Genomic DNA, 24,139 nt, shown 5'->3' on the forward strand with positions numbered 1-24,139 from the left:
GAGTAGGGAGGCGTCCTCTCATGGATTATACCATGTTCCGCACAAAACAGATCAAATTCATTGGAAAAATACTCTCCACCACGATCGTACCTAAGCCGTTTAATTTTTCGATCAAGTTGGTTCTCTGCCTCAGCTTTATAGTTTTTAAAGAAAGTCAAAGCCTCATCTTTTGATTTTAGAAGATACACATAACAATATCTAGTGGAGTCATCAATCAACGTCATGAAGTATCTCTTTCCACCTTTTGTCAACACGCCATTCATCTCACAAAGATCAGAATGTATAAGCTCAAGTGGCGCCAAGTCTCTTGCCTCTGCAGTCTTATGGGACTTGCGAGGTTGCTTAGCTTGCACACATACTTGGCACTTGGAGCCTTTGACAGTAGAGATTTTCGGAATTAAATTCATATTGGCTAACCGCATCATGCAACCAAAGTTAATGTGACAGAGTCGTGAATGCCAAATATCAGACTCATTATTGTGGCAAACATTATTAATAACTTTAGTGCAAATATGTGACAAAGATAGGCGGAACAAGCCTCCGCACTCATAGCCTTTTCCAAGAAATTGTCCACACTTAGAAATTACAACTTTATTGGATTCGAAAACCAACTTAAAACCATCTCGACATAAACGGGAACCGCTAACGAGATTTTTATTGATGGACGACACATGATGAACGTTCTTCAGACGCACAGTCTTCCCTAAAGTAAACTTCAGATCGACAGTACCAACACCTCGAACGATGGCATGTGACTCGTTCCCCATCAGCATGGGTGAAGTCCCTGTTGCCTGGTAAGAATAAAACATGGAGGCGTCAGCACAAACATGTACATTGGCACCGGTGTCAATTAACCAATCAGGGGATTGAAATACTGAAAGGATGGTAGGAAAAATACCGTACCCTGATTCCTTCATATCAGTATCACCGATGACAACATTAGCGGACTTGCCGCTCTTCTCATGTTCGCGCTCCTCAAAGCGGTTAGGACACTTCGGAGCCCAGTGATTAGGATCACCGCAGACATGGCAAAGTCCCTTCCCCTTCTTATGAGAATTCTTCTTGAAGTTGGTAGAATGTGATGGCTTGTTCTTTGTATCAAACTTGCCTTTGCCCTGAGTTTTGTTCTTATTGTTTTTGAACTTGTTGAGCTGGGAGTTCTTCTTCTGTACCATGTGGGCACTAGAACCTCCCTCAGCAACTCGAGCATGTGTGTCCTTTGCTCTCGCCTTCTCTTCAACATCAAGAGTACCAATGAGATCCGCAACAGAAAACTCCCGTCTCTTGTGTTTTAGGGAAGTAGCAAAATTGTTCCACGAAGGTGGAAGCTTGGCAATGATGCCTCCGGCAACAAATTTGTCCGGCAACACACACTTGAAGTACTCAAGTTCTTTTGCGAGCGACTGTATCTCATGAGCCTGCTGTACAACAGGGCGCTCATCAGTCATCTTGTAGTCATATAATTGCTCCATGACGTACAACTTGCTGTCGGCGTCCGAGGCACCAAACTTGGCCTCGAGCGCAGCCCACATGTCCTTGCCGTTGTCAAACGACATATACGAATCCACAATGGAGTCATCAAGAACACTCAAAAGAGCGCCTTTAAAGAGGGTATCGATCTTCTCAAAAGCTTCCAGCTGTGCTGGATTTAGATCGCCCTCAGGCTCGCCCTTGGTGGCATCATAGCAGCCCATGGTCTGAAACCAGTAGACTGCTCTCGTGCGCCACCTCTTATATTGCGCCCCCTTAAAGGCAGGCGGCTTCAGATGCGCAGCAAAACCACTCGGAGTAAATTGCCTATAATCAGGTTTTTGGATTGTTGGAAATATGAGCAAATTACTACGAGATTTAATCCGAATAAACAGAAGATAAATCATGACCACAGCAGTAGAGATTAAACTAATCATGCGAACTAGCATAGCAGATGAACATATCACATCTAGGGCACATACGAGAAGCATGAATTCTACCACGATCTCGAACAGGAAGGATAGAATCACATACGGTGCAGCGGGTGCAGCACCGCCGGCATTGACGTTGTCGCCCATGTTGTCGAGGACGAGGTTGCCGAGGTCGGGGAAGAAGTCGTCGTTCGCGAAGTCGTCGCTGCCAGCAGTCGCGCGAGTGCGCTCCCCAAAAACCTGATCGCCCCTCTCCCGTACAGGATCATGAGAGGCGGGGTTCTGAAGGCCTGCTGTCCCTTCTCGCGGTGCACGCCGGAAGGAGGGATGGAGAAGACTTGCTTGGCGGCGCAATGATCTGGAACGGTGGTGAGAAACCATACGAAGCGGCGGCGGCTAGGGTAGACGTCTGCTTGACTATATAGTGCGGGCCGGGTAGGTCATGGGAATAAACCCCACGTCCAAGTCGTCATGATCCAAAAGAATCGGAAACGGTTCAGTAATTAACGCATCCGTTAATTATTAATTAATGACTCATTAATTTTCCCATGCAGCAAAAATATAGACAACGTGCATAGCTCTGTCCTCGGCTCGGCTCAATCCCGTAACCCGCGGCGCGTCGTGACGAGGCGTGGCGAGGCGAGCGAGGAGGAGGAGCGCGCGTGTAGGTCTCCTCTTCTCATGCTCATACAAGTGGTAGAAGAGCTCACCTTATAAAGAGGTGCAACTCTCTCTCAACTTCCGGGGTGGGACTAAACTTTAGCCTCACTCACTCCACTCACATGTGTGCATGAATGGGCCAAGAGAATTTTAGAATTTTAGTTGGGCTTTGGGCCAACGGCCTACTAGCAAAATTCCAACATTACGGTGGGTGAACAAATTACTGTCGAGCTATTGATAGAAAAGTGCATAGTTATGAAGATATCTAAGGCAATGATCATGAATATAGGTATCACGCCCGTGTCAAGTAGGTCAAAACGTTTCTGCATCTACTACTATTACTCAACACATCGACCGCTATCTAGCATGCATCTAGAGTATTAAGTTCATAAGAACAGAGTAACGCATTAAGCAAGATGACATGTTGTAGAGGGATAAACTCAAACAATATGATATAAACCCCATCCTTTTATCCTCGATGGCAACAATACAATACGTGCCTTGATGCCCCTACTGTCAATGGGAAAGGACACCGCAAGATTGAACCCAAAGCTAAGCACTTCTTCCATTGCAAGAAAGATCAATCTAGTAGGCCAAACTAAACCGATAATTCAAAAAGACTTGCAAAGATATCAAATCATGCATATAAGAATTCAGCGAATAACCAAATGATATTCATAGATAATCCTGTTCATAAACCCATAATTCATCGGATCTCGGCAAACACACCGCAAAAGAGTATTACATCAAATAGATCTCCAAGAACATCGAGGATAACTTTGTATTGAGAATCAAAGAGAGAGAAGAAGCCATCTAGCTAATAATTATGGACCCGAAGGTCTGTGGTAAACTACTCATGCTTCATCGGAGAGGCTATGGTGTTGATGTAGAAGCCCTCCATGATCGATTCCCCCTCCGGCAGATCGCCAGAAGAGGCCCCAAGATGGGATCTCATGGGTACAGAAGGTTGCGACGGTGGAAAAGTGGTTTCGTGGCTCTCTGCGACCAATCTATGGTATAAAAGTATATATAGCCGAAAGAAGTACGTCGGTGGAGCTACAAGGGGCCCACGAGGGTGGGGGCGTGCCCTCCTGCCTCGTGGCCGCCTCGCGGAGTTCCATACTTCCACTCCAAGTCTTCTCGATTTCTTTCGGTCCAAGAAAGATCATCGTGAAGGTTTCGTTCCATTTGGACTCCGTTTGGTGTTCCTTCTCTGCCAAACACTGAAATAGGCAAAAAACAGAAACTGTCACTGAGCCTCCGGTTAATAGGTTAGTCCCAAAAATAATATAAAAGAGTATATTAAAGCCCATTAAACATCCAAAACAGATAATATAATAGCATGGAACAATAAAATATTATAGATACGTTGGAGACGTATCAAGCATCCCCAAGCTTAATTCCTGCTCGTCCTTGAGTAGGTAAATGATAGAAAGAGAATTTTTGATGTGGAATTCTACCTAACATAATTATTGATGTAATTTTCTTTATTGTGGCATGAATGTTCAGATCCGAAAGATTCAAGACAAAAGTTTAATATTGACATAAAAATAATAATACTTCAAGCATACTAGCAAAGTAATCATGTCTTCTCAAAATAACATGGCCAAACAAAGTTCATCCCTACAAAATCATATAGTTTGGCTATGCTCCATCTTCGTCACACAAAATATTCAAATCATGCACAACCCCGATGACAAGCCAAGCAATTTTTTCATACTTTAGTATTCTCAAACTTTTTCAACTCACGCAATACATGAGCGTGAGCCATGGACATAGCACTATAGGTGGAATAGAATGGTGGTTGTGGAGATGACAAAAATGAGGAAGATGGTCTCACATCAACTAGGCGTATTAATGGGCTATGGAGATGTCCATCAATAGATATTAATGTGGGTGAGTAGGGATTGCCATGCAACAGATGCACTAGAGCTATAAATGTTTGGAAGCTCAACAAAAGAAACTAAGTGGGTGTGGATCCAACTTGCTTGCTCATGAAGACCTAGGGCATTTTGAGGAATCCCATTGTTGGAATATACAAGCCAAGTTCTATAATGAAAATTCCCACTAGTATATGAAAGTGACAAAATAAGAGACTCTCTATCATGAAGATCATGGTGCTACTTCGAAGCACAAGTGTGGAAAAAGGATAGTAGCATTGTCCCTTCTATCTTTTTCTCTCATTTTTTGGGCCATCTCCTTTTCTTTATTTGGCCTTTCCTCTTTTTTTTATTTCCTCACATGGGACAATGCTCTAATAATGAAAGTCATCACACTTCTATTTATTTACAAGTCGAGGATTACAACTCGATACTTAGAAAAAAATATGACTCTATATGAATGCCTCCGGCGGTGTACCGGGATGTGCAATGAATCAAGAGTGACATGTATGAAAAAATTATGAATGGCGGCCTTGCCACAAATATGATGTCAACTACATGATCATGCAAAGCAATATGACAATGATGGATCGTGTCGTAATAAACGGAACGGTGGAAAGTTGCATGGCAATATATCTCAGAATGGCTATGGAAATGCCATAATAGGTAGGTATGGTGGCTGTTTTGAGGAAGGTAAATGGTGGGTTTATGGTACCGGCGAAAGTTGCGTGGTACTAGAGAGGCTAGCAATGGTGGAAGGGTGAGAGTGTGTATAATCCACGAACTCAACATTAGTCATAAAGAACTCACATACTTATTGCAAAAATCTACAATTCATCAAAACCAAGCACTACGCGCATGCTCCTAGGGGGATAGATTGGTAGGAAAATACCATCGCTCGTCCCCGACCGCCACTCATAAGGAAGACAATCAAAGAAATATATCATGCTTCAAATTTGTTGCACAACGGTTACAATACGTGCATGCTACGGGACTTGCAAACCTCAACACAAGTATTTATCAAATTCACAACTAATCAACTAGCATTACTCTAATATAACCATCCTCATGTCTCAAAACAATCATCAAGCATCAAACTTCTCATAGCACTCAATGCACTTTATATGAAAGTTTTTATCATACCCATCTTGGATGCCATCATATTAGGACTAGTTTTATAGCCAAAGCAAATTACCATGCTGTTCTAAAATACTCTCAAAATAATATAAGTGAAGCATGAGAGATCAATAATTTCTATAAAATAAAACCACCACCGTGCTCTAAAAAGATATAAGTGAAGCACTAGAGCAAATTTATCTAACTCAAAAGATATAAGTGAAGCACATCGAGTATTCTAATAAATTCCGATTCATGCGTTTCTCTCCCAAAAGGTGTGTACATCAAGGATGATTGTGGTAAAATAAAAATCAAAGACTCAAATCATACAAGACGCTCCAAGCAAAACACATGTCAGGTGGTGAATAAAAATATAGCCTCAAGTAAAGTTACCGATAGACGAAGACAAAAGAGGGGATGCCTTCCGGGGCATCCCCAAGCTTAGGCTTTTGGTTATCCTTGAATTTTACCTTTGGGTGCCTTGGGCATCCCCAAGCTTAGGCTCTTGCCACTCCTTATTCCAAAATCCATCAAATCTTTACCCCAAAACTTGAAACTTCACAACACAAAACTTCAACAGAAAATCTCATGAGCTCCGTTAGTATAAGAAAATAAGCCACCACTCTAAGGTACTGTAATGAAATCATTCTTTATTTTTATTTGTTTTAAACCTACTATATTCCAACTTCTCTATGTTTCATACCCCCGATACTACTCACAGATTCATCAAAATAAGCAAACAACACATGAAAAACAGAATCTGTCAAAAATAGAACAGTCTGTAGCAATCTGGAGGTTTCGAATACTTCTGTAACTCGATTTTTTTTTGAAAAATTAGGACGACCAGGATAAAAAGTATAGTGATCTACTGCAATTCGAATTGGTATTTATCGCTCTTTGGTAAAAAATGAAAATTATTTTCGTGAGCACATACTTTCTGTTTTTATCAGCAAGATTAAACAACAATCACCCAAGAAGATCCTAAAGGCTTTACTTGGTACAAACACTAATTAAAACACAAAAACACAATCATAACAGAGGCTAGATGGATTATTTATTACTAAACAGGAACAAAAACAAAGAACAAAAATAAAATTGGGTTGCCTCCCAACAAGCGCTATCGTTTAATGCCCCTAGCTAGGCATAAAAACAAGAATAGATCTAGGTATTGTCTTCTTTGGTATGCAATTCTTCAACTGAACACTCATAACCCTTAGGAGGTTCTTTGTTTTTGTTAATGATCAAGCTCCTAGGCAAGAAATCAGGAAATTCATTTGTAGCAAAATGTTCCTTAATGATATCGAAAAAGTTGGGGTGAACACTTATTGATTTGAGGTATTCATTTTCCTTACTAGAAGATTCACCCTTATTTTTAGGAACATAGATAAACTTGGAAACTTTTGTAGGGGGAGGATTTGAGGTATTTTTAACGGCAGAGAAAGTGGATCCCAAGTTGGTAATAATATCTTCGAGTTTATCGATTCTAGTGGAAACTTGGTATATCTTCTCATTAACTATGGGTTCCTTTTCCCTAAGATTTTTCAGAGTAACTCCTACCTTAGATCCATATTAGGTAATTTGGTTGTGGTTATTTTTATCCAAAATTTCGATTAACTCTACAGTGGCAATTTTATTTTCAATAAAATCAAGCCTTTGCATCATATGTTCCAAAGTTAAAATAGTTCCATTGAACAAAAGAGGTGGCGGGCCTAACAAATCTATGATAGCATTATAAGAATCAAAAGTATGGCTTCCCAAGAAATTCCCTCCGGTAATGGTGTCAAGAACATATCTATTCCAAGGAGTGATGCCTACGTAAAAATTGCGAAGAAGAACGGAAGTAGATTGCTTTCTAGTAGATCTATTTTGAGCATTGCAAATTCTATACCAAGAATATTTTAGGTTTTCTCCCTCCCTTTGTTTAAAATTAAGAACTTCATTATCGGGAGTATTAACAATGATAGGAGGACTATCCATGAAGGTGAAACAAACGATCTAACACACAGACGCACAAGAAGCAAACGAAAAGAGACGAATGGAAAAGGGGCGAAGAAAAGGCAAAGGTTTTCGAAAATCGTTTTAGAAGTGGGGGAGAGGGAGAGACGAATGGAAAATAATGTAATGAGAGGGAGAAGAGTTTATGATGGGTACTTGGTATGTCTTGACTTGGCGTAGATCTCCCCGGAAATGGCGCCAGAAATCCTTCTTGCTACCTCTTGAGCATGCGTTGGTTTTCCCTTGAAGAGGAAAGGGTGATGCAGCAAAGTAGTGTAAGTATTTCCCTCAGTTTTTGAGAACCAAGGTATCAATCCAGTAGGAGACAACGCACAAGTCACCTAGTAGCTGCACAAACAATCAAGAACCTTGCAACCAACGCGATAAAGGGGTTGTCAATCCCTTCACGGTCACTCGCAAAAGTGAGATCTAATAAAGATAGTAAAGTAAATATTTTTGGTATTTTTGTTGTATAGATTGGAAATTAAAGATTATAAAATATTAAACGAGATGCGATGTAAATAAAAGAGATGTAATATAATAAGAAAGAGACCCAAGGGTCATATGTTTCACTAGTGGCTTCTCTCAAGATAGCATGCATTACGGTGGGTGAACAAATTACTGTCGAGCAATTGATAGAAAAGTTATGAAGATATCTAAGGCAAAGATCATGAATATAGGCATCACGTCTGTGTCAAGTAGATCAAAACGATTCTGCATCTACTACTATTACTCCACACATCGACCGCTATCTAGCATGCATCTAGAGTATTAAGTTCATAAGAACAGAGTAACGCATTATGCAAGATGACATGATGTAGAGGGATAAACTCAAACAATATGATATAAACCCCATCTTTTTATCCTCGATGGCAACAAACAATATGTTCCTTGCTGCCCCTACTGTCACTGGGAAAGGACACCGCAGGATTGAACCCAAAGCTAAGCACTTCTCCCATTGCAAGAAAGATCAATCTAGTAGGCCAAACTAAACTGATAATTCGAAGAGACTTGCAAAGATATCAAATCATGCATATAAGAATTCAGAGAAGAACGAAATAATATTCATAGATAATCTTGTTCATAAACCCACAATTCATCAGATCTCGGCAAACACACCGCAAACGAGTATTACATCGAATAGATCTCCAAGAACATTGAGGAGAACTTTATATTGAGAATCAAAGACAGAGAAGAAGTCATCTAGCTAATAATTATGGACTCGAAGGTCTGTGGTAAACTACTCACGCTTCATCGGAGAGGCTATGGTGTTGATGTAGAAGCCCTCCATGATCGATTCCCCCTCCGGCAGATCGCCGGAAGAGGCACCAAGATGGGATCTCACAGGTACAGAAGGTTGCGGCGGTGGAAAAGTGGTTTTGTGGCTCTCTGCGATCGATCTAGGGTATAAGAGTATATATAGGCGAAAGAAGTACGTTGGTGGAGCTACGAGGGGCCCACGAGGGTGGGGGGCGCGCCTACCCCCCTGGGCGCGCCCTCCTGCCTCGTGGCTGCCTCACAGAGTTCCAGACTTCCACTACAAGTCTCCTAGATTGCTTTCGGTCCAAGAAAGATCATCGTGAAGGTTTCATTCCGTTTGGACTCCGTTTGCTATTCCTTTTCTGCGAAACACTAAAATAGGCACAAAAAAACAGAAACTGGCACTGGGCCATCGGTTAATAGGTTAGTCCCAAAAATAATATGAAAGAGCATATTAAAGCCCATTAAACATCCGAAACAAGTAATATAATAGCATGGAACAATCAAAAATTATAGATACGTTGGAGACGTATCAATGTGCCTCCGGCAACAACAAAAGATGAACGGGGCTAGCTGGAATGCATAGCTTGTTAGCACGGAACACAAATCCATCATTAACTATGAACTTGTTCCACGTTCTTCCTTCTTTACAATTCTGCCTTACATCTTTAAAATCAGCATCATGCACATATTGATCTTTGATGGTCTCCAAACTAAATATTTTGAAGTCAAGTTGTGAAAGCATAGTATAGCGACGAGACAATGCATCAGTAATAACATTTTCTTTACCCTTCTTGTGTGTAATGACATAAGGGAAAGTCTCAATGAATTCAACCCATTTAGCAGGTCTACGATTCAGTTTAGCTTGACTATCAATATGTTTCAACGATTCATGATCAGAATGTATAACACATTCTTTGGGCCATAAATAATGTTGCCATGTTTCTAAAGTCCGAACAAGAGCATATAATTCTTTATCATAAGTAGAATAATTCAGACTAAGCCCACTCAATTTTTCATAAAAGTATGCAACAGGTTTGCCATCTTGTAATAACACACCTCCTAATCCAATTCCACTAGCATCACATTCAAGCTCAAAAGTCTTATTAAAATCAGGAAGTTGGAGTAAAGGAGCATGTGTCAACATATGTTTCAATACCGTGAAGGCTTCTTCCTGTGCGGTACCCCAAACAAAAGGCACATCCTTCTTTGTAAGCTCATTGAGAGGTGCAACAATGGTGCTAAAATCTCTCACAAAACACATATAGAATCCAGCGAGGCCAAGAAAACTCCTCACTTGTGTGACCGTTTTGGGCTGCGGCCAACTCTCAATAGCTTCAATCTTGGCTTTATGAACTTCAACTCCCTGTGGAGTAACAACATAGCCAAGAAAAGATACTCGGTCGGTGCAAAAGGTGCACTTCCCAAGGTTACCAAACAAACGTGCATCACGTAGAGCAATAAAAACAACACGTAAATGTTCCAAATGTTCCTCCAAAGATCCGCTATAAATCAGTATATCATCAAAATAGACTACCACAAATCGTCCAATGAAAGCACGTAAAACTTCGTTCATTAATCTCATGCAAGTACTAGGTGCATTAGTTAACCCAAAAGGCATGACTAACCACTCATATAATCCAAACTTAGTTTTAAATGTTGTTTTCCATTCATCTCCCAGTTTCATACGAATTTGATGGTATCCACTACACAAATCAAACTTTGGAGAATATTGTAGAGCCACTCAATTCATCAAGCATGTCATCTAGCCTAGGAATAGGATGACAATAACAAATAGTAATATTATTAATGCCTCTACAATCAACACACATACGCGACGTGCCATTCTTTTTTGGCACTAGTATAATAGGAACAACACAAGGACTAAGAGATTCGCGTATATAACCTTTGTCGAGTAGCTCCTGTACTTGACGCATAATCTCCTTTGTCTCCTCTGGATTGGTATGGTATGGCGCATGGTTAGGCAGTGAAGCACCAGGAATTAAGTCAACCTGATGCTCAATCCCTCGAATAGGTGGTAATCCCGGTGGCACGTCTTGTGGAAAGACGCCAGCGAACTCCTGCAAAATGTTAGCGGCAGTCGGAGGCAAAGAGGAAGGTACATCCTCGAAAGAAAATAACGCCTCTGTGACGCCCCTGATTTAATCGTACACTAATCATGCACGCAAATCTGTACAATCAAGATCAGGGACTCACGGGAAGATATCACAACACAACTCTAAAACATAAATAAGTCATACAAGCATCATATTACAAGCCAGGGGCCTTGAAGGCTCGAATACAAGAGCTCGATCATAGACGAGTCAGTGGAAGCAAAAATATCTGAGTACAGACATAAGTTAAACAAGTTTGCCTTAAGAAGGCTAGCACAAACTGGGATACAGATCGAAAGAGGCGCAGGCCTCCTGCCTGGGATCCTCCTAACTACTCCTGGTCGTCGTCAGCGGGCATCACGTAGTAGTAGGCACCTCCGGTGTAGTAGGAGTCGTCGTCGAAGGTGGCGTCTGGCTCCTGGGCTCCAACATCTGGTTGCGACAACCAGGTAGAAGGGATAGGGGGAAAAGAGGGAGAAAGCAACCGTGAGTACTCATCCAAAGTACTCGCAAGCAAGAAGCTACACTACATATGCATGGGTATATGTGTAAAGGCCATATCGGTGGACTGAACTGCAGAATGCCAGAATAAGAGGGGGATAGCTAATCCTGTTAAAGACTACGCTTCTGGCAGCCTCCGTCTTGCAGCATGTAGAAGAGAGTAGACCGAAGTCCTCCAAGTAGCATCGTATAGCATAACCCTAACCGCTGATCCTCCCCTCGTCGCCCTGTGAGAGAGCGATCACCGGTTGTATCTGGCACTTGGAAGGGTGTGTTTTATTAAGTATCCAGTTCTAGTTGTCATAAGGTCAAGGTACAACTCCAAGTCGTCCTGTTACCGAAGATCACGGCTATTCGAATAGATTAACTTCCCTGCAGGGGTGCACCACATACCCCAACACGCTCGATCCCATTTGGCCGGACACACTTTCTTGGGTCATGCCCGGCCTCGAAAGATCAACACATCGCAGCCCCACCTAGGCACAACAGAGAGGTCAGCACGCCGGTCTAAACCTAAGCGCACAGGGGTCTGGGCCCATCGCCCTTAGCACACCTGCACGTTGCGAACGCGGCCGGAAGCAGAACTAGCCCCCTTAATACAAGAGCAGGCTTACGTTCCAATCCGGCGCGCGCCGCTCAGTCGCTGACGTCACAAAGACTTCGGCTGATACCACGACGCCGGGATACCCATAACTACTCCCGCGTAGATGGTTAGTGCGTATAGACCAAATGGCCAGACTCAGATCAAAAACCCAGATCTCGTTAAGCGTGTTAAGTATCCGCGAACGCCGACCAGGGCCAGGCCCACCTCTCTCCTAGGTGGTCTCAACCTTCCATGTCGCTCCGCCTCAAAGTAACAGTCGGGGGCCGTCGGGAACCCAGGCCCACCTCTACCGGGATGGAGCCACCTGCCCCTTCAGCCCCCATCTGCGAACAGTATCACAGGTAAGGTAACTGTGTAAGGCATATTGTATATGCCCGTGATCACCTCCCGAAGTGATCACGGCCCAGTAGTATAGCATGGCAGACGGACAAGAGTGTAAGGCCACTGATGGAACACTAGCATCCTATACTAAGCAGTAGGATAGCAGGTAATGGTAACAACAGTAGTAGCAAGGACAGGCTATGCATCAGGATAGGAATAATGGAAAGCAGTAACATGCTACACTACTCTAATGCAAGCACTATAGAGAAGAGTAGGCGATATCTGGTGATCAAAGGGGGGGCTTGCCTGGTTGCTCTGGCAAGAGAGAGGGGTCGTCAACTCCGTAGTCGTACTAGGTAGCAGCGGCGTCGGTCTCGGTGTCTAGCGGAAGAAGAGGGGGGAAGAAACAATAAATATAATGCAAACAAATGCATAACGATGCATGACAAGGCAAGTAACGGTGCTAGGGGTGCCCTAACGCGGTATTAGGTGATACCGGTGAAGGGGGGAAACATCCGGGAAAGTATCCCCAGTGTTTCGCGTTTTCGGACAAATGAAACGGAGGGGGAAAGTTGCGTGTTCGCTATTCTAGGGATGCGTGGCGGGCGAACGGGCTGCGTTTCCGGATTCGTCTCGTCGTTCTGAGCAACTTTCATGTAGAAAGTATTTTCATCCGACTTATGGTTTATTTTATATGATTTTATTTATGAAGTTTTAAACATTTCTGAAGTCCTGGAATTAAATTTAATCCAAATAAAAAAATGGCTATGGGTACACAGGAGTGTACCCAGGAATGTGTGCGTGTGCATGACATGTGGGGCTGGAGGGCTCAGTTGACCCAATCAAGTTTGACTGGTCCACTGATGAATAGTGACAATGGGGCCCAATTGTCATTGTCTTAGTTTAACAGGTTAATTAATCTAGCTTAATTAGAGGTGGGAGCCACACATCATAGACAACAACTAAACTATTCTAGTTAATTAGATTAATTAGCCTGGGTCCACTTCTAATAGCCTTAGACTAATTAACACCTAATTTAGCCTAAACTAATTAGACCTACTAATTGGGTCGGCCATTGGCAGCGGCACACTCGGGCCTTGGCTGTGCTTGCCATGGCTAGCACGCACGAGGCACAAGCCACGGCGGCCATGGCCAACAATGGCAGCAGCACAAGGAAAGCAGTAGCAGCGGCCGTGAGCAGCAGCAAACGGAGCAGCAGTGCAGCGACAGCAGTAGCAAGAAGAGCAGAGTAGCGGTATGAGCAGCAACGCATCGCAAGGAGCAGCAGGGGCGCGCTACATGGCCGCGGCCGATGGCCGGCGAGCAGCGGCAGGCAGAGGCGAGGCTAGGGCAGGCGTGCTTCAGCAGCAGTACGCCGCCGCAGGAGACGGTGGTTAAGCAGCAGCAGCTCACGCACGCGCTTACACCAGTACGCGTACGCGTACACGCGACGCGGGCTTGGATGTGCTCGGGGAAGGCAAACGGTGACCGAATCGAGGCGGAGGAAGGGGGATCGGGAGGAGGGCTCACCGGGGAGAACGTAGGCGAGCTCGGGGAAGGTCGGGGAGGCGCCGGTGGTGGAGATCGACAGCGTCGTCCGACGGCCGTGGCGGAAGAAGAAGAGACGTGCGTCATCGATGATGCTCCCAAGCCTCAATCTGGTGGTGCAGACGATGAAGTAGACGATGGAGAACCTCATGGACATGGCAAGGTAGCGATGGGGAGTCGGTGGCCGCGGGATCGACGAAGGCGCGGTGACGAACAAGCTCGGGATCGAGGGGATCAAGTGTGGGGAAGGGGAGGATTGAGCTAGGGTTGTCCAGGGCGTCCGGGGTGTCGCCCTTATACTCCAAGGAGACCGGGGGATGGCCGGCACCTGGCCGGGGCGCCATGGATGGCCTCCACGTCCTCTGATTGTCTGATGAACAGAGAAAGGGGATGAGGGGAAGTTGGGCTGGGCCTAATCCACTAATGCACTAGGGCCCAAAACAAATAGTCCTACTTTGTCTATTTTCCTTTTTCTATTCCGTTTTATTCGTTGGGCACTATTTTGTATTTTCTCTTGCTAGCTTTTGATTTTTGTAAAGTGTGAGACTTGTCCTAATAAATATTATGCAATATTTAACACTATCAGATAAAAATGTGAACCTCACTTGAATTCATTTTATTTCTTTGGTTTGAATTTAAATGTGATGGATGGGTGTTGTTGGGTCGTTCAAAATTAGTTAGGGGCACTTTTGGAGTTTCAAATAATATTGTTTTATTTTTATAATAGCTTTGGGAATTTTGCAATATTAGGAACACTTTTGTTATACTGTTTGAATAAATATTATTTTTACTTTATTTTAATTTTGTGTTTGACTTGAATTTTTATCAAGTGACAAATGGATTAGCAAAATGGTGATGACATGGCACCATTAGAGGGAGATTACTGTAGCTTGACATTCGGGGTGTTACAGCCTCTTTGCACACAAAAGCATAGCAAACAGATTTGCTGAAATCTAGATCATTGGTGGCAAGTAAACATGCACTTTTCAATTTAATTTCAGAAGCAACACTAGATGGTTTCTTATTAGGCTTCATTTGTTGCTCAAATTCTTTTGCCACAATCTGATTTTCACTCTTATTTTTCTCTTGTTTTGCTTTATTAGCTCTATTAATATCATCTTTCAAAATGGAATCAGGAGTCATAGGAAGAAAAGTAATTTTTTATCCTTATGAACAAGAGTATACTATTATTTCTACCATGGTGTATAGAATTTTTATCAAATTGCCATGGTCTACCAAGTAGTAAGGAACATGCTTGCATAGGAACCACATCACAATCAACATAATCAGCATATGTGAAGATACTAAAATGCACACGGACAGTACGTGTTACCTTAACCTTGCCGCTGTTGTTGAACCATTGGATGTAGTAAGAATGTGGATGTGGTCTTGTGGTGAGAGATAGCTTCTCCACCATCTCCACGCTAGCCAAGTTGTTGCAGCTCCCTCCATATATGATGACACGAATAGAACGTTCCTTCACAACTCCCTTTGTATGGAACAAATTATGCCTCTGATTTTGCTCAGCTTGTGTGACCTGTACACTCAAAACATGTTGAGCAAATAAACATTCATACCCGTCAGCGTCTTCAGGAGCCATGTATTGTGTCTCATAATCAGAATCATCTCCACCGTGTTCTTCACTTGTAATAAGAGCCAAAGTCTCCTCATCATAGTCACTAGCGGACTCATACCCACTATCCTCAGTAGCAATCATCACACGCTGAGATGTGCATTCTCTCGCATAATGACCTCTTCTATTACAACGACGACAAGTAATATCACTTGTGTGCCCTGTTAATGCTATGAAAGAAGAAGAGCTCTCTGCAGGCCCGTTAGGTGTGCTCTTGGCAGATAGTGGTGGTTGTGCCTGCTTTCTTGTATCGGGCTGGAGGTGGCACCTGATGGAGGTGCTGGTGCAGTGGAAGTAGAAGATGCACGCGGTGTCCATGATGAAGGTCGACCTACAGAAAAGTTAATTCGCACCAATGCCTGTCGATCCTGCACTTCACGTTCAGCTTTACAAGCAAGATGGAATAAATGAGTGATATTATTATACTCCTTATACTCTAATGATCGGATTCTCTCTATTTAATCCACCCATAAAATGTGCAAGCATAGCTTCATTCTCCTCAGTAATACCACATCTAATCATGCTAGTTTGTAATTCCTAATAATATTCTTCTACCGAATTTTTTCCTTGTCTTTAACGCTACAATTTTTGAAGCAATTCACATTGATAATATGGTGGAACCCAACGAGTACGCATAGCAGTTTTCAAAGCAGCCCAAGTAGCTGGAATAGGATATAATCTACAATGTTCAAACCACCAAACACATGCAAAACTAGTGAAAGCACAAACAACAACAGCAACACGTCTTTCCTCGGGATATTGTAAACATGTAAAACGTTGTTCAGTTTCTAACTCCCAAGTAAGATATATATCAGGAACATATCTACCCTCGAATGGTGGAATATTCAATTTTAATTTAGAAAGATGGTCATGATCTCGTACCTGAGGTGTTGTTGCAGACCTACCATTGCGGTTATATGCCTGAGGTCGACCTGCTGGTGGTGGTGCTGGTGTTTGCACATAGTTTTGATTTTGATCAACCTCATCCTCGTAATAGTCCACAACCTTTGCAGTAGAAGCAGGAGCTACAGAAGCATCAACAACAGTAGTAGCGGCACTAGAATTTTGTTCAGGCTCAAGGGGAACGCGCAGTGTTCGTCCCACTTGATTTGGAAGGCGACGATGTTGTTGTCGTCGTTGTCGTTGTCATCGTCATCGTTGTCGTTGTCGTCATTGTCGTTGTCATTGTTGCCGTTGTCATTGTTGTCGTCGTTGTTGTTGTTGTTGTTGTTGTTGTTGTTGTCGTTGTTGTCATTGTTGTTGTCGTAGAGGTGCGATAGGTGCAGCCAGCGGTGGTGGTGGAAGACGCGCGAGCAATTCATTAAACTTGTTATCAAGCTTTGTTTCGAACGTATTTTCAATGCCATCTATCTTCTCCATGGCCTCTTCAAATCTGTTTAGCACATCTGGCACCTGTTGATACGTCTCGAACGTATCTATAATTTTTGATTGTTCCATGCTATTATATTATCAACCTTGGATGTTTTATATGCATTTATATGCTATTTTAGATGATTTTTGGGACTAACCCACTAAACTAGAGCCCAGTGCCAGTTTCTGTTTGTTCCTTGTTTTTGAGTATTGCAAAAAAGGAAAACCAAACGGAGTCCAATTGACCTGAAAATTCACGGAGATAAGTTTTGGACCAGAAGAAGCCCACGGAGTACCAGAGATGGGCCAGAAGAGTCCCGAGGCACCCACGAGGGTGGGGGCACGCCCTACCCCCTAGGCGCACCCTCCTACCTCGTGGCCGCCTCGGGGACCCCCCCTGACTTGTTCCTGACTCCAACACCTCTTATATATACCCAAACTTCCAGAAAGAAACCTAGATCGGGAGTTCCGTCGCCGCAAGCCTCTGTAGCCACCGAAACCAATCTAGACCCGTTCCGGCACCCTGTCGGAGGGGGAAATCCCTCTCCGGTGGCCATCTTCATCATCCCGACGCTCTCCATGATGAGGAGGGAGTAGTTCACCCTCGGGGCTGAGGGTATGTACTAGTAGCTATGTGTTTGATCTCTCTCTCTCGTGTTCTTGTTTCGGCATGATCTTGATGTATCGCGAGCTTTGCTATTATAGTTGGATCTTATGATGTTTCTCCCCCTCTACTCTCTTGTGATGAATTGAGTTTTCCCTTTGAAGTTATCTTATCAGATAGAGTCTTTAAGGATTTGAGAACACTTGATGTATGTCTTGCATGTGCTTATCTGTGGTGACAATGGTATATTCACGTGATCCACTTGATGTATGTTTTGGTGATCAACTTGCGAGTTCTGTGACCTCGTGAACTTATGCATAGGGGTTGGCACACGTTTTCGTCTTGACTCTTCGGTAGAAACTATGGGGCACTCTTTGAAGTTCTTTGTGTTGGTTGAATAGATGAATCTGAGATTGTGTGATGCATATTGTATAATCATACCCACGGATACTTGAGGTGACATTGGAGTATCTAGGTGACATTAGGTTTTTGGTTGATTTGTGTCTTAAGGTGTTATTCTAGTACGAACTCTATGATAGATTGAACGGAAAGAATAACTTCGTGTTATTTTACTACGGACTCTTGAATAGATCGATCAGAAAGAATAACTTTGAGGTGGTTTCGTACTCTACAATAATCTCTTCGTTTGTTCTCCGCTATTAGTGACTTTGGAGTGACTCTTTGTTTCATGTTGAGGGATTGTTATATGATCCAATTATGTTATTAATGTTGAGAGAACTTGCTCTAGTGAAAGTATGAACCCTAGGCCTTGTTTCAACGCATTGCAATACCGTTTTCGCTCTCTTTTATCATTAGTTACCTCGCTGTTTTTATATTTTCAGATTACAAAAACCTATATCTACCATCCATATTGCACTTGTATCACCATCTCTTCGCCAAACTAGTGCACCTATACAATTTACCATTGTATTGGGTGTGTTGAGGACACAAGAGACTCTTTGTTATTTGGTTGCAGGGTTATTTGAGAGAGACCATCTTCATCCTACACCTCCCACGGATTGATAAACCTTAGGTCATCCACTTGAGGGAAATTTGCTACTGTCCTACAAACCTCTGCACTTGAAGGCCCAACAACATCTACAAGAAGAAGGTTGTGTAGTAGACATCAAGCTCTTTTCTGGCGCCGTTGTCGGGGAGGTTAGTGCTTGAAGGTATATCTTTAGATCTTGCAACTAAATCTTTTAGTTTCTTGTTTTATCACTAGTTCAGTCTATAAAAGAAAACTACAAAAAAATGGAATTGAGGGTACCTCATATGCTTCATCTTATTAATGTCTTTCGTGAAAATAAGGATTCCGATAATTGTGCCAAAGTGTTAGAAGAAGAATGCATTAAAATGTTTGGCACTAAATACTTGAATGATGAGCATGGTTGCAATGTTTTTAGTATGAATTCTTTGAATATCCATGATGCTAATGATATGCAAAGCCACAAGCTTGGGGATGCTATGTTTGATGAAGATGATATTTTTTGTCCTCCAAGTTTTGATGAGCAAATTTATTTTGATGATAGCATGTCTCCTATTTATGATGATTATATTGATGAAAGTGGGTTTGGAAGAGTGTCAACTTTAGGAAGTAATGATCCCACTATTTTGGAGGGTGTTGAATCTTGTCGTGATAATTATGAAAGTGGGTTTGGAGAGGTCATGACTTCAGTTAATGTTAATCCCACTATTTTGGAAGAGTGTCAACTTTGCATACATGTGGATCATTTTAAGAATATGTTTTGTGATAGCTATATTGTTTAATATGCTTATGATCCTACATGTAATTATTATGAGGGAGGAACATATGCTTGTAGGAATTGCAATAATATCAAGTTTCCTCTCTATGTGTTGAAAATCTTGAAGATTTGCTCGTTTTACCTTCCTATGCAAGTTGATTCTTGTTCCCACAAGTTGTTTGCTCACAAAATCTCTATGCATATGAAGTGGGTTAGGATTAAATGTGCTAGTTATATTCTTCATTATGCTCTCTTTATGTTTCAATTCTTATCTTTTATGTGAGCATCATTGAAATCATCATGCCTAGCTAGGGGCGTTAAACGATAGCGCTTGTTGGGAGGCAACCCAATTTTATTTTTGTTATTTGCTTTTTGCTCATGTTTAGTAATAAATAATTCATCTAGCCTCTGTTTAGATGTGGTTTTATGTTTTAATCAGTGTTTGTGCCAAGTAGAACCTTTGGGAAGACTTGGGCGAAGTCTTTGCGATCTTGCTGTAAAAAACAGACTTTTGCGCTCACAATATTAGCTGCCATTTTTTACTGGAGAGTGCGTTTAGGTTGATTCTTTTTGAAGATGATTAATAGAAAAAATCCTCAGGTCCACCAATTTATTTCAGAATTTTTGGAGTGACAGAAGTATTCGAATGATACAGATTAATACAAACTGTTCTGTTTTGACAGATTCTGTTTTTATTGTGTTGTTTGCTTATTTTGATGAATCTATGAGTAGTGTCGGAGGGTATGAACCATAGAGAAGTTGTAATACAGTAGAAATTACACAAATATGAATTTAGAATGAGTTCACAACAGTACCTAAGTGGTGATTTATTTTCTTATACTAACGGAGCTTACGAGTTTTCTGTTAAGTTTTGTGTTGTGATGTTTTCAAGTTTTGGGTAAAGATTCGATGGACTATGGAATAAGGAGTGGCAAGAGCCTAAGCTTGGGGATTCCCAAGGCACCCCAAGGTAATATTCAAGTACAACCAAGAGCCTAAGCTTGGGATGCCCCGGATGTCATCCCCTCTTTCGTCTTCATTCATCGGTAACTTTACTTGGAGCTATATTTTTATTCATCACATGATATGTGTTTTGCTTGGAGCGTCATTTTATTTTATTTTATTTTGTTTTGCTTGATGTTTGGATAATATCCCAAGATCTGAAATTCGTAAATGTTAGAGAGTCTTCACATAGTTACATAATTATTCAACTACTCATTGATCTTCACTTATATCTTTCGGAGTAGTTTGTTTGCTCTAGTGTTTCACTTATATCCTTTAGAGCACGGTGGTGGTTTTATTTTGAAGAAATAGATGAACTCTCATGCTTCACTTATATAATTTTGAGAGTCTTTAGAACATCATGGTAATTTTCTTGGGTTATAAAATCAGTCCTACTATGATGGGCATTCAAGATGGGTATAATAAAAACTTTCATATAAAGTGCATTGAATACTATGAGAAGTTTGATACTTGATGATTGTTTTGAGATATGAAGATGGTAATATTAGAGTCATGCTAGTTGAGTAGTTGTGAATTTGAGAGATACTTGTGTTAAAGTTTGTGATTCCCGTAGAATGCACGTATGGTGAACCGTTATGTGATGAAGTCGGAGCATGATTTATTTTTTGATTGTCTTCCTTATGAGTGGCGGTCGGGGACGAGCGATGGTCTTTTCCTACAAATCTATCCCCCTAGGAGCATGCTCGTAGTACTTCGTTTCGATAACTAATATATTTTTGCAATAAGTATGTGAGTTCTTTATGACTAATGTTGAGTCCATGGATTATACGCACTCTCACCCTTCCACCATTGCTAGCCTCTCTTGTGTCATGCAACTTTCACCGGTACCATACACCCATGATTACCTTCCTCAAAACAGCCACCATACCTACCTATTATGGCATTTCCATAGCCATTCTGAGATATATTGCCATGCAACTTTCCACCATTCCGTTTATTATGACATGCTTCATCATTTTCATATTGCTTTGCATGATCATGTAGTTGACATCGTATTTGTGGCAAAGCCACCATTCATAATTCTTTCATACATGTCACTCTTGATTCATTGCACATCCCAGTACATCGCCGGACGCATTCACATAGAGTCATATTTTGTTCTAAGTATCGAGTTGTAATTCTTGAGTTGCAAGTAAATAAAAGTGTGATGACCATCATTATTAGAGCATTGTCCCATGTGAGGAAATGATGATGGAGACTATGATTCCCCCACAAGTCGGGATGAGACTCCAGACGAAAAATAAAAAAAAAGAGAAAAACGAGGCCATAAAAAAGACAAGGTAAAAAAACACAACAAAAAAATGAGAGAAAAAGATAGAAGGGGCAATGCTACTATCCTTTTACCACACTTGTGCTTCAAAGTAGCACCATGATCTTCAGATAGAGAGTCTCCTATGTTGTCACTTTCATATACTAGTGGGAATCTTTCATTGTAGAACTTGGCTTGTATATTCCAATGATGGGCTTCCTCAAAATGCCCTAGGTCTTCGTGAGCAAGCGAGTTGGATGCACACCCATTTAGTTTCTTTTTGAGCTTTCATACACTTATAGCTCTAGTGCATCCGTTGCATGACAATCCATACTCACTCACATTGATATCTATTGATGGGCATCTCCATAGCCCGTTGCTATGCCTAGTTGATGTGAGACTATCTTCTCATTTTTGTCTTCTCCACAACCACCATTCTATTCCACCTATAGTGCTATGTCCATGGCTCACGCTCATGTATTGCGTGAAGATTGAAAAAGTTTGAGAACATCAAAAGTATGAAACAATTGCTTGGCTTGTCATCGTGGTTGTTCATGATTTAAATATTTTGTGTGATGAAGATAGAGCATAGCCAGACTATATGAATTTGTAGGGATAGCTTTCTTTGGCCATGTTATTTTGAGAAGACATGATTACTTTGTTACTATGCTTGAAGTATTATTATTTTTATGTCAATATTAAACTTTTGTCTTGAATCTTTCGGATCTGAATATTCTTGCCACAATAAAGAGAATTACCTGGATAAATATGTTAGGTAGCATTCCACATCAAAAATTTTGTTCTTATCATTTACCTACTCGAGGACGAGCAGGAATTAACCTTGGGGATGCTTGATACGTCTCCAATGTATCTATAATTTTTTATTGTTCCATGCAATTATATTATAAACCTTGGATGTTTTATATGCATTTATATGCTATTTTATATGATTTTTGAGACTAACCTATTAACCTAGAGCCCAGTGCGAGTTTCTGCTTTTTTCCTTGTTTTTGAGTATTGCAGAAAAGGAAAACCAAATGGAGTCCAATTGACCTGAAAATTCACGGAGATAATTTTTGGACCAGAAGAAGCCCACAGAGTACTAGATATGGGCTAGAAGAGTCCCGTGGCACCCACGAGGGTGGGGGTGCGCCCTACCCCCTTTGGCGCGCCCGCCTACCTCGTGGCCGCCTCGGGGACCCCCCTCACTTGTTCCTGACTCCAGCACCTCATATATATACCCAAACTTCCAGAAAGAAACCTAGATCGGGAGTTCCGCCGCCTCAAGCCTCTGTAGCCACCGAAAACCAATCTAGACCCATTCCGGCAACCTGCCGGAGGGGGAAATCCCTCTCCGGTGGCCATCTTCATCATCCCGGCGCTCTCCATGATGAGGAGGGAGAAGTTCACCCTCGGGGCTGAGGGTATGTACTAGTAGCTATGTGTTTGATCTCTCTCTCTCTCTCTTGTGTTCTTGATTTGGCACGTCTTGATGTATCGCGAGCTTTGCTATTATAGTTGGATCTTATGATGTTTCTCCCCCTCTACTCTCTTGTGATGAATTGAGTTTTCCCTTTGAAGTTATCTTATCGGATTGAGTCTTTAAGGATTTGAGAACACTTAACGTATGTCTTGCATGTGCTTATCTATGGTGACAATGAGATATTCACGTGATCCACTTGATGTATGTTTTGGTGATCAACTTGCGAGTTCTGTGATCTCGTGAACTTATGCATAGGGGTTGGCACATGTTTTCGTCTTGACTCTTCGGTAGAATCTTTGGGGCACTCTTTGAAGTTCTTTGTGTTGGTTGAATAGATGAATCTGAGATTGTGTGATGCATATTGTATAATCATACCCACGGATACTGGAGGTGACATTGGAGTATCTAGGTGACATTAGGGTTTTGGTTGATTTGTGTCTTAAGGTGTTATTCTAGTACGAACTCTATGATAGATTGAACGGAAAGAATAGCTTCGTGTTATTTTACTACGGACTCTTGAATAGATCGATCAGAAAGAATAGCTTTGAGGTGGTTTCGTACTCTACAATAATCTCTTCGTTTGTTCTCCGCTATTAGTGACTTTGGAGTGACTCTTTGTTGCATGTTGAGGGATTGTTATATGATCCAATTATGTTATTATTGTTGAGAGAACTTGCTCTAGTGAAAGTATGAACCCTAGGCCTTGTTTCAACGCATTGCAATACCGTTTTCGCTCTCTTTTATCATTAGTTACCTCGCTGTTTTTATATTTTCAGATTACAAAAACCTATATCTACCATCCATATTGCACTTGTATCACCATCTCTTCGCCAAACTACTGCACCTATACAATTTACCATTGTATTGGGCGTGTTGGGGACACAAGAGACTCTTTGTTATTTGGTTGCATGGTTGTTTGAGAGAGACCATCTTCATCCTACACCTCCCACGGATTGATAAACCTTAGGTCATCCACTTGAGGGAAATTTGCTACTGTCCTACAAACCTCTGCACTTGGAGGCCCAACAACGTCTACAAGAAGAAGGTTGTGTAGTAGGCATCACCTGTCCACTCATCATTTGCTGAAATTTATCATGTAGCTGTTTGTTCATCATGTTCTCCCAATCAGTA

General features: G+C 41.9%; 1 long non-coding RNA gene across 1 annotated transcript; it reads right to left on the reverse strand.

Moving 5' to 3' along the window:
* Positions 1 to 11,054: 11,054 nt before the first annotated feature.
* LOC147960577 (uncharacterized) lies at positions 11,055 to 14,368 on the reverse strand. The gene is made up of 2 exons (XR_015612013.1): positions 13,883 to 14,368; positions 11,055 to 11,358 (listed from the first exon to the last, which is right to left on the reverse strand). It is a non-coding gene; the product is annotated as an uncharacterized LOC147960577 (long non-coding RNA).
* Positions 14,369 to 24,139: the final 9,771 nt, after the last annotated feature.

The sequence above is a fragment of the Triticum urartu genome, chromosome 7A, assembly GCF_056163025.1.
Source record: "Triticum urartu cultivar PI428250 chromosome 7A, HENAU_Tu73, whole genome shotgun sequence".
NCBI classification, from domain to species: domain Eukaryota; kingdom Viridiplantae; phylum Streptophyta; class Magnoliopsida; order Poales; family Poaceae; genus Triticum; species Triticum urartu.